The sequence below is a fragment of the Nycticebus coucang genome, chromosome 17 (genome assembly GCF_027406575.1).
Source record: "Nycticebus coucang isolate mNycCou1 chromosome 17, mNycCou1.pri, whole genome shotgun sequence".
Classification (NCBI taxonomy): domain Eukaryota; kingdom Metazoa; phylum Chordata; class Mammalia; order Primates; family Lorisidae; genus Nycticebus; species Nycticebus coucang.
In genome coordinates, this window is record NC_069796.1 from 53,409,064 (window position 1) to 53,413,919 (window position 4,856).

At 40.0% G+C, this 4,856-nt stretch overlaps 1 pseudogene; it reads left to right on the forward strand.

The window, feature by feature from the left end:
- The first annotated feature begins 2,674 nt into the window (after positions 1-2,674).
- On the forward strand, positions 2,675-4,281 carry LOC128568852 (vasculin-like protein 1; annotated as a pseudogene).
- The last annotated feature ends 575 nt before the right edge of the window (positions 4,282-4,856 follow it).

The window sequence follows — 4,856 nt, forward strand, 5'->3', positions numbered from 1 at the left end:
CTTTACCTCTGTTACAGCTATGAATAAATATATTTTGGTCACATCTGTGAATGGTATATATCTTTATTTATATCTTAGATAATCTTATGGTTAGTGCAAAAGCTTAGGGAAATGTAATGTTGGTATTATTTGGCTTGAAATATTTTAGTGATTCAAATCAGTGATTAAATGTGTTTCAATATTATATATAACCTTTTCATATTCTGATGATGTAGCATTATACAATTTAATATTAAGGACAATAGTAACATAATTCTTATTCCTTACCTCTAACATTCTTAATATTCATTCAATAAGCATAATGGAGTTGGGGATACACTTGTTGAAAACTAAAAATATTAGTGATAGTGAGTTGAAAACTCTAATGTCGATTAAAAAAACCCATCAACTTCACTGAGCTTTTGTTGCTTCTAGAATTCATTCTCCTGACTCCTCTCACTCTCCTAAGGGTATTAGGACTGTGTTTTATTCCCTTGTTTACTCAAATAGAGCTCTACAAATAAGTGATTCTGAAAGGCTTTCTTTAGGAGGGTTAACATAATTAGATCCTCAATTAAGCACTTCTTTTCTTCTGAAGTGCCATCAGCTTATTTGAGCCCTTCTGAAAGGTCACCAAAGTCATCCTGGAGGTCCCCAGGCTAAGTGGTTTACAGAAACCACAAGGCATGTGCCTTTGGAATATTTCATCTCTCTGCTTGGTTTGTGTATTTTACTCAAGTGGGGGAAAATTAAGAGTAATATATGGTTGGTTCTAGTGGTGAATTTGTAGCTTTAATTCTTCAACCAGATTAACAGTACCTGATCATTTTGTGATCATGCCTTCTGTGGTCAGTTGAATAGTGCCTCCCCAAAAAGACACATCCATGCTTTAACAAGCAGTAACCTTGAATGTGACCTTTCTTAGAGAAAGAATCTTTGCTGATGCAATTAATTTAAAGATCTCAAGATGGGATCATATTGAATCATCTAGGTAGGCCCTAAATCCAATGATAAGTGTCTTTTTTAACAGAAAAAGAGAAAAAGATACAGGGAGAAGAGAAGGCTGTGTGAAGATGCAGACAGTGAGTGGAATTATTTGTTGGAAGCCAAAGAATACACTGAGCCAACAGGAAGAATGAAGAAAGCATTCTTCTTCTCTAGGGGTTTTGGAGCATGGTCCTACCAATACCTTGATTTGACTTTTGGCTTCTCCGATTGTGCAAGAATAAATTTATGTTGTTTTAAGCCACTGAATTTGTAGTAATTTCTTATGGAAGTCCCAGGAAACCAATACACCTTCCTTCTCTAGTTCTCTAATGTAAGCTTTGAACAGTTCAGAATGTTTCTGCAATTTCAGGTTTATCTACCTACTATCCTGTTTTCCCCCCAAATAAGACAGTGTCTTATTGTAAGGTGTGCTCCCAAAGATGCGCTAGGTCTTATTTTCAGGGGACGTCTTATCTTTCCTGTAAGTAGGTCTTATTTTCGGGAAACCAGGGTAGGATCAGAATGTGATGCAGAGAGTTCTGTGAAGACAACAACTCCATCTGCTTTAACCTACCATCATGCCCAATGGCTGAATAGCCCCTGGTACAGCACTGCATAGATGTTCATTATGTATTGAATGAGTCATATTATTTAAAAGTTAAATTCAGGCCAAAAGCCACCTTGCACTAGAGCTGGAGTGTGATGCCTGCCCTCGGGAGGAACTACCCCTCCAACAGGTAGCGTGCCCAGCTCAGCAGAGCAGGCCTCTGGAGTGGAGCCATGTAGCCAACTGGAGGCTGGAGTTTCAACGAGGTGCAGTAGTGAAAGAAAGAGTGGAAGAGTCATAGATCTGTGTGGCATTTTAAATGATTGAGTGAAGATGGAAATGGATTCAAATTATACATTACTTCTCTATCAAAGCAATAGAAGATTCTTTACATCACCCTACAGTAGTTCAATTCAGTTTTGGGAAAGAAAGAGCAGAGCAAGTGAAATACAGAAAATTGAAGAGAAGAAAACCTCATTTTGGAACTGTCTTTCTCCTTGACTACTGCTTGCCCCCTGTCTTGCTCCTTATTTTACCTTTGCTCTGAATTTATAAATAAAGACCAAAGAAATAAAATATACATTTAGGAGTTTTATACCAAGAAATTTGCCTTGAAGCTGCTATTACATGATGGGAAAAGTATAACAAGTTCTTATCTGATTTTTTTCTTTTCAGACGATATTGTCCTTAGATTTTGTAGGATAAGACAAATATAAATTCATATCTGCACATTATTTTTAGCAGTTGTGTGCATAAGAATAATGTGATTTGTATTTTAAGGGCATTGTCATGTGGATGTTTTACCACTTGAAGTTGATTCCTCAGAGTATCTTTTATAGGAGGACTTTAATATTGTTGATCTACTACCTTGATGACAGTTGCCCACACTTGAACCCATTTGTCTTTCTAGATATGACTTTGTTATGAGCAGTGTTGGGACTCACTGTGCAAATGTCCATGTATCACCTAATTAAGCATCATCATAGTGTCATAACTGAAGACAGTTGAATGAGGTAAACGTAGACATAGCTCTTTCCCCTTCCCCCCCTTTTGTAAATGTAACAAATACTTTTCATGTTCAACTTCCCCTTTCCCTCTTCCCCTTTCCCCCTTCTGGAAACATGTTAGTAGTTTAAGACCAGCAATTGGGGTACTGAGAAAGTGAACCACACAAAAGCTGGCTTCTTTGTGTTTCATCTTAAGTTGTGCTGCTGGCTAGGTTACATTAAGCACACGTTTAACAAGGAAACCTCATGGAAAATCCAGCTGGCAGACTCAAGGTGTTCAGGAAACAGGACCACAGAGGTTATACTCTGGGATCCTGGACATGAAGCTGGATGCCTTGCATTATTGAAAAAGAGACACTGGACCTAAATGGTGCAGCGTGATTTTGTTCCTGCTTGGCTAAATTTCTCAACACTACAGTTAGCTAAGTCCCCTACTGCCACCTTTGAAAAACACGGAGAGCACCTATCCTGGGGAGAAGGTAGATTTGGAGTGAGCCATTGTTGACATAATTCCTCTGATGGCTTTTTTAACAATGGATGCCTATGAACTATAGGAGATTCCTGGCACCAGCCATCCCTGTTCTGCCATGATTCTGTGGACTCTGTGTCAGAGAGAGCATATGCTGGAATCCCAGGGAACCCGTTTGGTTGGCATGGCTCTTCCCGAGGTCATGATTGCATGAGCCAGTGTAGTGGAGATGGTGTGGGGAACCATCACCATTGGAATGGCAGCTTCCATTCTCATAAAGGCTGCTACTTTCAGGAAAGGCCACCTACAGAGAGTAGGAAAGAAAAGAAAGAAGACAAGGTGGAAAAGTTGCAGTTTGAAGAAGATGACTTTCCTTTGAATCCAGAAGCTGGCAAACAGAATCAGCCACGCAGACCTTTTGGGACCCCTTCTGGAGTGTGGGAAAACCCACCTAGCGCCAAGCAACCCTCCAAAATGCTAGTTAACAAAAAAGTTTCCAAAGAGGACCCTGCTGCTGCCTTCTCTGCTGCATTCACTCACCAGGACCTCACCATGCAAATGGGAACAAATTGTTATCCATAGTTCCAAGTGTCTATAAGAACCTGGTTCTAAGCCTGTACCACCTCCTTCTAAGCCCACTGCAAGGAAAGCTAACAGAATGGAACACAAATCAAGATCCCTTTCCTCTAGCTGGGAGTGTGCTTGTACAAGTCCAGTCTCTGTCACTAAACCAGTGCTACTGGCTGCTGGTGCAGTTCTGAGTGCTCCCAAAGAGTCCTTCCAGCACCACCCCTCCAATTGAGATCAGCTCTTCTCTTCTCGTCTGACAGGAAGAGTGAATTCCTGAAGACTCTGAAGGATGGCCGGAATGGAGATTTCTCAGACAACAGAGGCTGTGAGAAGATGGAGGATTTGGAGGATGACAGCACACCTGAACCAAAGCAAAGTAGAGAGGAAGGCTGTCACCAGAATGGTCTGCTCTCCCCATTCTGGAAGAAGGGGAGGTTCTTTCACACTCTCTGGAAGCAGAGCACAGGTTATTGAAAGCAATGGGATTGCAGGAATATCCTGAAAATGATGAGACTTGCCTTCCCCTCACAGAGGATGAGCTCAAAGAATTCCACATGAAGAAAGAGCAGCTGAGAAGAAATGGCTTTGGAAAAAATGGCTTTTTGCAGAGCTGCTGTTCCAGCCTGTTCTCCCCTTGGAGAAACACTTGTAAAGCAGAGTTTGAGGATTCAGACACAGAAACCAGAAGCAGTGAAACATCAAATGACTATGCCTGGAAATAAGCATATAAATGCTCGCAGTAAAATCTGACCCACTAAACTCTGTTTAGGGAGTAAACAAAAGAAATTGTTCTTTTCCTTTCTGTTAATATTTCATGCACAAGGGAAATAATCATATCCCAAAGAGATCGATTGGCTTGTTTAGCTTTTGTGTTCTTTCCTGTTATCTGCTTAATAGAGAAGTTTGTGTGGTGAAAAAGATTTTTAAAATACACACACACAGAGTATATATGGGGCAATGCACGGGTGTAAGCTGGCAGTGCGGATGAGAACACTGATCTGCGGCAACAGCTTCTACTACAGCCCTCAGGGCACTCATTCCTGTGCTCAAGCAATCATTCAAAGTGACTGTTGAAGTTATAATTGTATTAAATTAATGCTAATAATTTGAATATTTTATTTTATTTTTGGCTGCTGGGGTAACTTTAGCCCTTAACCAAGCATATGTGTTTTTCTTTTTTTTTTTTTCTTTTTCCTCTTGGGTTCAGCTGTAAAAAAAATTGGATTTAGGAAATGTGTTATTCTTGCAGCCTCAATATTTAGGGTGGATTGTAAAATATAAATTTTATGAGATTTCA